At 40.3% G+C, this 13,148-nt stretch overlaps 1 pseudogene; it reads right to left on the bottom strand.

The window, feature by feature from the left end:
* Positions 1-6,595: 6,595 nt before the first annotated feature.
* On the bottom strand, positions 6,596-8,248 carry LOC106847286 (deoxyuridine 5'-triphosphate nucleotidohydrolase pseudogene; annotated as a pseudogene).
* Positions 8,249-13,148: the final 4,900 nt, after the last annotated feature.

Genomic DNA, 13,148 nt, shown 5'->3' with positions numbered 1-13,148 from the left:
AGGTTCTAAGTACTGAAAGGTTATGGTACCCCACCTGCACCATCATATGTGATTCCAAATAAAAATATTAAATGCTAAATAAGCATAAGTAGTCCAACAGTCATGATTTGTCACATGATGCTATCATGAAGCTTTGTTTACAATCACAAACATTGAGCTTTTGACAATTTTTTTCTCATTAGAAATTTATTTGCTGATATCCTAATTCACATTTAGTTTATGTAATCCAGCTCTACTTTTTAGTAATAATGTCCTTATTTTTCACCCTCAGATTGAAAACATATTTTTAGACTGTGGATGTTATTTGTTTCTTTCATTTAAAGACAACTTTTAAACGGTGTCCTAAAACAGCCAAAATTCTTTTTTAAAAATTTTCAAAGGAAATGAAAATGAAAGGAAAGGGCATCGAAGAGATATCTGTACTCCCATGTTCATTGCAGCATTATTCACAATAGCCAAGACACGGAAACAACCTACATGTCCATCAATGGATAATGAATACAGAAGATGTGATATATACATGTAAATAAGAATCCTGAAATTTTTATTTATAAATTCTAGCTGTTTTCAAAATAAAAGCATATCTATCTAATCTTAGTACTTATGATCATTTTATAGAAGTACCGATTACATATAGGCAGAGGGAAGAGAAGAAGGAAGAAGAAAGATGAAAAGCACCTCACACAAAGCCATCTCTTGAATGGGGAGAGGACTGACGTTAGCACACAGGCAGAGAGATTCATTTTTCCTGTCCAGATTCTCTTCTCTGGTTGCTAGATCACAGGATGGATTTTTCTCTGTCTTCTTGTTGTTCTTCTTCCTCCTCTTCTTCTTTTTTGCTGCAGAAGAGTGGCCTTGAGTTAATATCTGTGCCAATCTTCCTCTATTTTGTATGTGGGATGCCACCACAGCATGGCTTGATGAGCAGTGTGCAGGTCCATGCCCAGGATCAGAACCGGTGAACCCCAGTCCACCAAAGCAGAGCGTGTGAACTTAACCACTACGCCACTGGACTGGCCCCTGGATTCTTAATTCTAGAAAACTAGAGAGATTCAGTGAGTTAGTGGATAGAAAACAGAGAATGTGAGAATTATCAAGGGAGTAAAAGTCTAGAATGGAAAAAGAAAGCTAAGTACCAGCTCACAATTTCAAAACTATTGACTACTGGGTTAGTGGAGCATGCCATTAGAGTTATACTTGAATGTCTTGTTACTAACCTTCCACTTCTACAAATTTTAGGCTTTTTCTCTATGCCCTTAAATAAGAGCTAATATTTAATGAGCACATATCCTGTGCCAGATGACTAAGTTAAATGGCATTTGCATGGCTTAAAAATTTAATCTTCACAGCAACTTTATAAAGTAAGTTTACCATTACCTCTGTTTTACAGACTAGGTGACTAAGCCTTAAGATAGACAATAACTTGGTTGAGGTCTTCTTCTGCTCTGTATGACGGACACCAAAGCTTTGATTTTCATTACCATATTACACTCTTGTCCAAATAAATACAGAAACTCTTAAATATTTTTTAGCTAGGTGACAATGTTCCAACCTGAAAACTAGCATTTTTATTGCTAAAGAAGAAGGGGCAGATGGAAACTGAGAGGCATTCTCTGCCATATTCAGTAAATCACCACAATTTTTCCTCTAATGTTGGAACAGATCACTGTTTCTTCAGCTGAGCACCAGATGAAGTAACTGGCTCGCATTTATGGGTTGTATTTTCTAAAGAATCAAACCACATTTAGCACTGTGGGATGCTCATGATATATGTATTTTTGGGGGGCTGGAGAGAGATCTTGTAAATTCACATCCCATGGTACCTGCGAGGCATACATTCTCTCTCTCTTTCTCTCTCCACCCCTCCCCCCGCCCCCATCCCTCTCTCCCTCTCCACTAAGCCTATATAGTTGATTGGAATTTGATGTGATGGCATATGTTTCTTTTTTATGGTCTCTTTTCTACTCACCTTTTGAAACAATTTTGGACTTCAGAAAAGTTGCAAGGGTACTAAGAGAATTTTCATATTCTCTTCACCCAGCTTCCTCTGACATAAACATCTAATGTAATGTTGGCACAATGATCAAAACTAAGAAGTCAGTAGAGCAGGATTAACTTCAGAATTTATTTGTATTTCACCAGTTTTTCCACTAATGTCCTTCTGTTGTTCCAGAATCCAACCCAGGATCTGGCATTCCATTTAGTCATCATGTCTCCTTTTTGTCTGTGTCTGTCTTTGACAGCTCCTCAGTCCTTCTTTTTCTTTCATGATCTTGACACTTTGGAAGAGTCCAGATAATTGTTTTCATAGAATGTCCCTGACGTGGGCTTATCTGATCTCATAATTAGATTGAGGCTATGCATTTTTGGCGAGAATACCATATAAGTGACGTGCCCTTCCCAGTATATCACATTAGGGGATACATGATGTCAATGGTATGTTTTGAATCAAGGGAGTGGCATGATAAAATTTACAATTTGGAAAGATAACCCTGGCAGCTAAGTGCAGAGTGAACTGCGTAAGGGAAGCTTGATGTCAAGGCACTAGATAAGAGGCAGTTATAATGGGTTGGGCAGGGGATGAAGGTAGCCTGAACAAAGGCTGTGGTTGTAGGGACGGGGATGAAAATCTAAATATGAGATTTCTGAAGTAAAACTAATAGGATTTGGGAGCTGTTTCCACAAGTGAAGTGAAGAGAGAGAGGAACTGAGGGTAATTACTAGGATATTAGGACATCAGGTAGATGGTTGACTCCATTATCAATTGGTGGCCAAGATCTTTGTAATTCAGATTCCCCAACAAAATTTTAAAAAAATCATTTGCTGGTATGTGACGGCTGTAGAGGCTGCTTGTGCATTTGTGAAAAACATATAGAAAAAGATGTCAGCTCTTCATTTACTCTTGTCTTCAAGTTTCAGGTTTGGAAATGCAGCATCTTTGGTCTATATCTACATGTGAAGACTAGGCAGAAGTGTCAGCATCTCCTCATGGCCCTCATTTTCTCTGGGTAAAAGGGAATTTTCATATGTACTTGATAAATATTTGTAGAGTATTGCATGAAAGAGTTAGTATGTCTGACTCAGGAGAAGGGAGACAAAAGAATGTGATGGGAGCCATTGCAAATTGTTCTCCATGGCCAGGAATATGTCATATAAACTGGCTCTGGTTTTAACCCAGAAGAGTGAAGCCAAGATGCAAACCCAAGAAGAAAGTAGTGAAGATTAATCTTTCTTGCTCATTTCTGTTAGAGATAGAGGGGAGAAAAAAACCCTCAGTTTTCCCAATGTTGGAGAAGCCTTACTGACCTAAAAGCTGGTCCTAATGATGAGGATTTAGGCTGGTTAATTTTAAAAACTGCAGATGAGAGGGAGGCTCCGAGGAGTGGAATTTGCTTGCCCTTTGAGAGACGTTTGCATTTGTAAAGGAAGTCTCCATCTGTGGGGGTTGTCTCCCTCTGCACCAGGAGGAAGGCGGGATGGCTTTTTCTCTGGAAACTCTTAATGGGGAAGGCAAGGACTTAAGTTGTTTACTGTCTCGCAACCTCTGTAACTGACTCCCCCCCCAACCATCCTACCCCCAACATCCTCCTTTGTCTTTAGCTGAAGGTAATATTTAAGCGGTGGCTTCTGCCATTTACTTAATCCCGTTTGATTCTTATCTAAAAGTTATAGGACCACCCAATAACCAGAGCCTACCGGCAGATACCATTTTAACAACTCTTTTTACATATTCTTTCCTTTGTCTTGTAAAGAGATAACTCATATACCTATGCCTTAAATTTTGCCTTACTCTTCACCCATGTTCGCAGCAGCAGCAGAGTGGCAGCAGCGGTTCCTCCTGCCCATAGGTCCTGTCCCCAGGCAGCAGCTCTGAATGCCCATGGGTCTTGTCCCCATGCTATTCCATACTATTCTCTAAATAAAAGAGCACTACTGCCAGATCTTGAGAGTCCAAGAAATCTTTCTTTTGACTCCTCGGCTCACTGACCTCACATCACTAACTCTCACAGTGCATCATCGAGGCAAGAAGGAAGAATAGCTAATTTGAAGCTAATGTGTTATAATTACATGTTAACTATTTATACTTCCCAATAAAACAGAGGTTTTTAACTGGGCTGCACATAGAATCATCTGCAGAGCTTTAAAAAAAATCCAGATGCCCAGAACCCATCCCAAATGATTCTGATACAGTAGGTGTATTATTCAGAATTTCTTTAGTTGGCAATGGCAGAAATGCAACTCAAATTAGCCTCAGCCAACAATTTGGAGTGGGTTGTGTATTAGTTATCTAATGCTGTGTAAAAAATTACCCGATCACTCAAAATTTGGCAGCTTAAAACAGTTACTTTGTACAGTTTGTGTGGATCAGGATTTGGGGGTGGCGTAGCTCATAGTTCTGCCTCAGGGTCTCTCATGAAGTTAAAATCAAGGTGTCAGCTGGCTTTCCGTCATCTAGAGGCTTGACTGGGGTTGGAGGACCCATTTCCAAAGTGGCTCAGTTACATGGCTGGCAAGAGGGTGCTGGCTACCAGGTGACCTATTTTGCCACATGGGTCTTTGCACAGGGCTGCTCTAGTATCTTCACAATATGTTGGCTGGTTTTCCTCAGATGGAGCGATCCAAGAGAACAAGGTGGAAGCAGCTTGATACAATTTTATGGCTGAGATTAAGGTGTCTTTCAGTAGGAGGAGGGGGATGGTATTCATAGGTTGGATGATACATTGTTGCAAAGACTGAGGGCCATCCTTATACAGAGTTTTAGATCCTAGAGCAAATATATCATAAGTTCCATCATACCAATTCATTTTTTTATAGGGTGAATTGATTAAAATGAGTATCAAGGGAAAGATTGAAAGGGAAAGAATAACAATTCTAAGAACCCCAAGGGTTATGTGTGACTCCCTTCTAGCCATGGTGATAAGCTTCAATCTGGCTTAATAACCTTTTAACATCTTTAACATTTGCAGAGCACTTTAGAGTTTCTCAGATGATTTCATAACATCTTATTTGATCTTAAGAACAATCTTAGGCTTGTAGGATGGAGTCAAGAGGGTTGAGACTGAAAGATGGAGCTAATAATAGTGAACACCCACCAGGTGCCAGGCATTTGACTGGATGCTTCATTTTCATCAACCCTTTTAACCAAACACCATGAGGTCGATATTAACGATTTCGACTTTGAGGGAGACTTAGCTTCCCTGGGCTCAGAGAAGTTAAATGACATGCTTGCGGTCAAGCCTCAGGGCTGGAATGAGAACCCCATGCTTTCTATTCGGCTGCTTCACTTTTCAGCATGACCAACCATTGCTGCCTATTTCTCCACATGCTACATCCTTGACTTAATCTTCATCTTCTGGCAGCATGGGACTCTCCAGGAGTCAGAGGACTCTTTAATTGCAGGTCCAGACTTGTATCCTAAGAATAGGCTTTGTGTGTGTGTGTGAGTACTTCATTACAAGCCTCATTACAAACCTATTAGAAAGAAAAAAAGAGGACAGAGGAAAGCATATTGGCTTGGAAAAGAGAATTAGTTCACAATTTACATTGAAGTAAATTCAATTCTCAAGGAATGTCTACCTTTGTTTGAATTTTTTAGAAATCTGGCTCCAATGTAGACTACTTGAGTGGCCTCAAATGACATCTTGGCATCTCATTTTCCTTTGTTCTTAAGTTGGGTAATACTTCCTATGATTAGCCTAACCTTCGCGGATGTGGCAGGATAGGTGGCCTGAAAGATGGGAAGCACTTTGTGTTCCTACATGTGTTTGGGTGAAATAGTGATTTTTAGGAAGTAAACATTATCTCTGTTACTAATGGCCTCAAACTTTCTAATTGCTCTTATAACTCACCGATCCGCCTACATGTGACTTGAGTCAAGATTTCTAATTCTAAGAAGTAAACATTACTTCTCCACGTTGTCTGTGGTTTACTAAAAGCAATGATAATAATACCTGAGATTATTCAATATAGATGTCAACTCTCCCACCAAATAAATTTGCTATTTATAGAAGCTGTTGACCAGCTAAGCAATATGTCCTCAATCCAGTATTGTCAGAGTGGTCATAGGAGTGGACTCCTTTTCTGAGCCTGGACCACCTCTGCTTCAGTCAAGACCACATCAAAATAGAGGTCTGGAGGATTTCTCATCTTACATGGCCCACATATTCTGGCCTCCAGAACACTCAGCCAGTCATATCCTCAGTGAAGTCTTATCCCTTAAACCCCTCATTCTACTCTTGTCAATCGAGTAGTCGATCATTCCTGTTATTATGGTAGAGTGTAGTGGTTAAGAGCATGAACTTGGAAGGCAAATTTGAATTTGGTTCTGCCACTACTTGTGTGGCTTTGGGCAAGTTATTTAACCTCTTTGTGCTTCATTTTCTTCATCTGAAAAATAATAGTATCTTCTAACAGGGCTTAATGAATATTAAATAAGATAATACGTAGGGAGCTTAGAATGGTGCCTAGTATGTGGTAAGCACTCTACAAGTGATAGCTATTTATATAACTGCATGTATTTTTCTTTTTTTAAAGCAAAAACTCTTTCTTTTTAAGAAAAAAGTACATTTTCCATTTTCTATTCTTGGCATAAATTTTAATTCTTTCCAGTGGAACCAAAACCTTCTGAAGCCCTTTCAGTGTCATCCAAAACTTAAACTGCCTCTGTTTCTGAGTTTAAAAAATCAGTTCACAAATGAGCTGTGCAATTTGATCACCCTTTTTGACTTCAAACTTCTTTGCTAAAATTAAACAGTACAACACCAACATTTCCTCTATGATCTTTGTCTATGAAGTGTTTTTCAGCCAAGCCAGAATGTGGAGCCATTCCTCCATAACAGCCAGAAGGAATAGCTATCTGAATGTCGGTTTGCACAAGGGCTTTCTCCATAGGTGGTACTGTCTAATCATAGGCACTGTACCGGTCATAGCCTGTGGTCCACGTGGATCGCTTGTTGGAGCAGTGGCAGCTACAAGAGCCTGGCATATCTGAGCCTCATACCGCCCTCCTCTACAGGGACCTGCTTGCTGGGGGAGATGGCAGGTGTCTCTTCAGAGCAGGTCATGGCAGAACAGAATGCCAGGGGAAGCAGGAGCAGAGGAAATAAGAGGGTGCAGAATGTGCCCAGCCTCTGTGAACACACCAAGTTTTTCCATATATTTCTCATAAAGCTAAGTTACCTGCTAAGAACTTCAAGACTCAGGAAAATGATTGTTTAATCAGGGCATCCAATAAGGATTTATATGCTGCCTCTGTGATTAGTATTACTGGACCAGACAGAGAAGACATGAAGATCAGCATTGACCTAAACTAAATAGCTTTAAGCGCTGATGTCATCATTCCCTGATGCCTTTGTGCCTTATTCACCTCATTCTCCATTTGTAAAACAGGAAGAGGGATAAAAAGTGAATACGAGGATAAGCAAGTTCCAGAAAGTCTGCTAGGTCTCTCTTTTGCCTGGAGAGACAGCAGCAACTCAGTCATGGAGATAAGTTCAAGGAGTATGTGGAACAGACATGACCTCTTGAATTGAGTAGTTACAGATCCCAGGTACTCCTCTCTCAGCCGCCTCTTGTGTTGACTTATGTGATATTGTAATAAACTGAGCATAGAATGTTCCAAAGTTAGAAGGCTACTCTGATTGTTTCTTGGAATTTGAACTATGAAGCCCTTTCATGGAATTTAAATTGGGTGGCAAAGCTCTGTGAGGGTATAATTGCAAGCTAAATGCAGTGACAACAGCAAGCCAGGTCACAGGGCTTTAGGACTAGCCTCATGAGACAGTATAGCATGGTGGTTAAGAGCTCACTATTTGGGGTCATGAAGACGTGAGTTCCAAACCTGGATCCAACAACTGTCAGCAGTGTGACTTTCGGTAGTTACCTTACCTCTCAAAGCCTCATATTTATATGGTTGTAATAAGGATTAAATAAAGTAATGTAGGTAAAATACTGTCAAAATGTACTTTTCAAAAAGTTAAAAACATGACTCTCGTGCAAATATAAAGTGAGCATGTGTCAAAGATTCATTTAACACGTTAATGAGGGAACTGCTAAGATGGTAAAGCTGGTTTAAGGAACATCACTGAGATCAAAGCATTATCGTGGCTGAAAGAAAAAGGCTTGACCAAGAGAGCTAATTTAGATACAAAACTGGTTCCTGAACAGAGAAATAAAACTGCAACTTTTAGGGTTATCTTTCTTATTCGATAAATCGTTTGCATCTCTACTGGACAAGCTTAATTTTCATCACTAACATCAGTTGTTCTCAAGTGGGGGTAATTTTGCCCTCCAGGGGACATTTGGCAATGTCTGAAGGCATTTTCACCTGTCAAAACTGAGGCAGGGGTGCTACTGGCATGGGGTAGGTAGATAAATAGGGATGGTGCTAAACATCCTTCAAGGTAGAGGACAGCCTCCCACCAAAAGAATTGTCTAGCCCCAAATGCCAGTAGTGTTGAGGTTAAGAATACCTGGCTATCAGTTTCTGCAAGATAACATCTACCCTTATGAGATTTAAAATATCTTAATCAAGAGAAAATAAGTCAAACAAAGGTACATACTCCTAGAGAACTGGCTAATCCTTGGATGAGTAGGCTAGACAATGCTTAGATAACCCAGGAAGGACATGCAGTAGCCTCTTTTACCTATTTCCAAGCTTTGGCAAATTTTCTCTTGTTTTTTGGAAAATTTTCTTAACAGCACTTGACACCATACCTAGCACATGGTAAGTGCTCAGTAAAGGTGAGTCATTATCTTAAATTTAGGGCCACTATATAAAAGTCCACTGCTCATACAATAAAATGAACCCAGTACCAGAGTTTAAGTCTTTGGAGAACATTACAGAACATCACCACTGTTGGAAATTATTTTCCTGTTGAATTATTTCATCATGGTCACTCTGAGGTTTTAAGAAAATCCTTCTCTATAACCTTCAGACCAATAGATGGCAGATTATGTTAAAAAAGACAAGTCATGTTAAAAATTTTTCCTGAACTCCTCACTCAAAAAACCAAACCTCTCTTCCTGCCTGGGAAACTTTACCATCAAAGTGAGAATATCCAAGCTACCCTTAAGGAACTCATTTAATGCCTGCCCTAGAAAGAGGAACGGTAACGTAAAGATCATAGGATTGCAGGCTGTGGCCTTGCTGATTAGCCAAGATGTTTTCATTCTATGAGCATGGTACCCCAGAGATCAGAGACGGCAAAAGTTAAAAAAAAAAAAAGCAGTCACACAGTTGCTCTAATTCATCTTCTGTAAATCAGTTGAATAGTATACCCAATAGTGGTATCAATCTGGGTCCAATCAGGAGAGAGAAACCGCAGAGTAATGTGAACAAGAAAAGTTTAATATAAAGAATTTTATAAATTCTTTACATAAAATATTTAAAAAAATTTAATAATTATATAAATTTAATAAATCATAAACAGATATATGATAGTTATATGTTAGTATATTGATTATATGTATATTTTTTAATGTGTAAAATATAAAATACATAGAAATAAATAATTTAATAAATGATTATAAATTTATTATATAAATAAAATGTAAATAAGAGATTGGCTAGTAAGAAGTAAACAGAACTCTACAGAAGACAGACTTAAGGAACAGCCACATCCTCTGGGGATGAGATGGAACACCAATGAATGCCTGCCCCCCCCCCACCTCCCCCACCCGCACTGAGCGCCAAACCTTATGGGAGAAGCCACTGCCATGGCTCACCGAATGGCAGGGAAGTAGCTGCGGTGCCAGGATGGCAAAACTTGGAAATTCATCCTCTGGAATTTTGAGGAAATCCACCCTCTAGGGGGCCACAGAAAAGCCGCTCAAGGGGTGGTGCCTCTCTAGAGGCACTCTGCTATGGTTGCCTACCCCCAGGAACCAAACCACAAAATCCTTTCTCCTGCAATGTCTCTCCAGCCTCCCTTACTGACAAAGCTTAACACAGTTCCACCTGGCAAAGGAAGAGTACTTAAAGGGCCCAGCTGCATTTTTACAATTGAGGCAATGAGGAAGAATTTGGAGCTAAGAGTGAATCAAATCAATAACTGGCACACAAGTGATTCTGTAATATCTTTAGGGGCTGATAACACTTGATCATTTCAGGCTGGTAGTGTCCAAATAACAGCCAGTGTGGGCCATCCTGGGTCTGCAAGCTGCCATTTTTCCACTATAGAGCAGAACTTCTGAAAGTGGGGTCCCTTGGTCTGCAATATCGACCTCACCTGGAAAGTTGTGACAAATGCAAATCTCAGGGCCCCACCCCAAACCTACTTACTGAATTAGAAACTCTGGGGTTGGGGCCCAGCAATCTATATTTGAACAAGCCATCCAAGTGATTCTGATGCATGCTGAGGTTTGAGAACCACTGCTTTTGTAAGACTAAGGTCCAGGAACTTGCTGTGCAAGCTTGAAGGGAAGAGTCAATAGGATTTCTTTGAATCTTAGTCTCAGTTTTTAATCTTGAAGAAGATAACCTAACTGCTCTGGCATCTGGAAGGCAGCAGGGAGCACATTATTACATCTCTACTTTTGCATTGACAACATGTTTCTGGACTCTTGGGCATGACTGCATCAGATATGCTCATTTTGGTAAGAAACTCTGTTTTTGATGTTCTCTTATGTGCAGATCATGCTACTTTGATAAGGGCCCCAAAGCTGCTACTGCAATTTTCATCTCTTTCTGTGCGGACACAGAAGTGGGCAGTAAAACCTATTCTACCTTTCCCATATCCTTGTTTTTTCCTAACTCTCCACCATGGATGGAGTATTGAAAGAACAGCTAGAGCCACAAAGCTACGGTCAGCATAGCCAGACAGTGGCCCGGAGCTCACGAACTCATCCTTGTTCCTAGCCCCACTGATAAGCTCAGGAGTGGGCTTGCCTCCTCAACTGGGCTGCCACAGCCAGAACAGAAAGCTTCATTTTTCCCTGACACAGCACTCGCCTTTCCAGCCTCCTCAATTTGTTCTCTCCAAACGAGAGAGGGAGAGATGATGTATTCTTGCAGGCGATTTTTCTGCCATCCATCACTTTAAAATTAAAAATGTGTGTGTATGCGTTTGTGTGGTGTGGGGATTGTGGTCTGGCCCCGGTCCCGCCACTAACTAGCTGCATGGGGTTGGCAGGTCACCAGCTCTGGTTTTTATTTCCATACTGAAATATAGAGCGTTGGACCAGCTGATACTACTCCAATATTTTATGGTTCTATGTACTACCAGCATATCCTTATAAGGTAAATCACGGGGCTTGAATCTCACCCTTTAGTGTAACAGTCCGTGCATGAGGTCCTCTTTTAAAAGCTCTCTTCTGAGTTTAATATTAAGCACAGGGAAACCTTCCTATAGCAAATTCATCCTAAAGGGATTGAGGTAATTTATGCACAGAAAGTAAAGACTTCAGCAGATTTGCTCCTTTTCAATATATAAAGAGCATGTACCTTTCTCAATAGATACAATATCCATTAACTGCTTTGATAAGATTAACTATAATGTGAAACTTCACATACAGAAATGGAGCATTGGTGTTCTTTATTTCAGATTCCTGATTTATGTCTCACTGAAAGTAATAAGCAAAAAGATAGTTATTTCCTCCCAAAATGATTTGAATGTTTCCATTTTTAATATCTCTTAAGGTTTTTTTTTGTCTCCAAGATAAAGTCTTTCTCTGACCTATTTTCACATGCTGAAACAGGGAGAAAAGTCAAGGGTAATGATTTGCAATCAGCAAGGACATGCCTCTCTGTGGGGGAGAAGAGGGTATTTCAGAAATTCTTAGAAATGAAGGTTGAAAAATCATATTTAGACTTTTACTCTAAAAAAAGAAATTCCTACTGTTTTGATAACAGTAATTCGGAGTTACAGTAATCTGTTCTTGATAAAACCATGGCCAGGGTGGGTATGCAGAAAAAAATGTGGTGGTAGACACTGTCAGTTTCTTACCTAGTTCCTCCTCCTTCCTTGCTAAAAGAGGCTTTTGTTCCCGTGGCAACATCCGCAGGCAGTGAATCATTATTGGTCCAAATCTATCATGACATCCTTTTCCCAGCCTCCCTTGCAGTGAGAAGTGGCCATGTGAGCCAGTTCTGAGACATACCGGGAGTGCGTTGAGAACACTGTTGGGTGATTTTGGACAGCACGTGGCTGTCTGTGCCTCCCTACGCTTGTCTTCCTGCCTTGATAGCTGACATCATGCCAGGAGCTTCCACTGCCTTCCTGTGACCTCCAGGTGATAGGTCCACAGCCAAGGATGAAAGACCTGGCTTTTTCATGACATTTTTGAGTTGCTGCTAAAGTAAGGGTGTCAGATAAAAGACAGGACACCCAATTAAATTTGAATTTCAGAAAAACAGCAGTTTTAAATATGTAATATTTAAGACTTATAGTTTATCCGAAATTCAAATTTAACCATGTCTTCTAATTTTCCCCCCCTAAATCTGACAACTCTATGCACAAACCCTGGACTGCTTGTCTTGGATTTTTTTTGTTATGTAAAAAATAACCACCACCAGCACCCAGAGAGTGTAGGGTACTATTAATCAAGTAATATAATGCTTGCATATGAACTCATTCCTGATATAATAGTTATTTATAAAAAAGTACCAGGGGCTGGCCCTGTGGCGTAGTGGTTAAGTTCAGCGCACTTTGCTTTGGCAGCCTGGGTTCATATCCCAGGTGCAGACCTACACCACTTGTCAGCCATGCTGCGGTGGCCACCCACATATAAAGTGGATGAAGACTGGCTTAGATGTTAGCTCAGGGCTAATCTTCCTCAAGCAAAAAGAAGAGGAAGATTGGCAACAGATTTTAGCTCAGGGCCTATTTTCCTCAGCAAAAAAAAGTGCTTAACATTTCTTGTGTGTTCATCATGTGCCAGACACTGTGCTAGTTAGCAGGGATGTGTTTGTAACTAAGTCACAGAGGCAGGTCCTGCCTTCCTAGAGTTTGTCGTCTAGCTGGAGAGACAGCCACTAAACAACTGCTTCTCTGAGTGGCAGTATGATTTCAATTATTCCGATTCCAATTATGATCAGTGCTCTGAAGGAAAAGTAGGGGAGCTTAGAGAGCACCTATGCAGGGGATCAGAGGTGGGATCTTAGGGGCGATCTGAAGAGAATGCTTGTGGAAGTTTGCAGCAAGCACTGG

Source organism: Equus asinus, chromosome 23 (genome assembly GCF_041296235.1).
Source record: "Equus asinus isolate D_3611 breed Donkey chromosome 23, EquAss-T2T_v2, whole genome shotgun sequence".
In the NCBI taxonomy this organism is placed as follows: Eukaryota; Metazoa; Chordata; class Mammalia; order Perissodactyla; family Equidae; genus Equus; species Equus asinus.
This window is presented reverse-complemented; position numbering and strand designations above follow the sequence as displayed.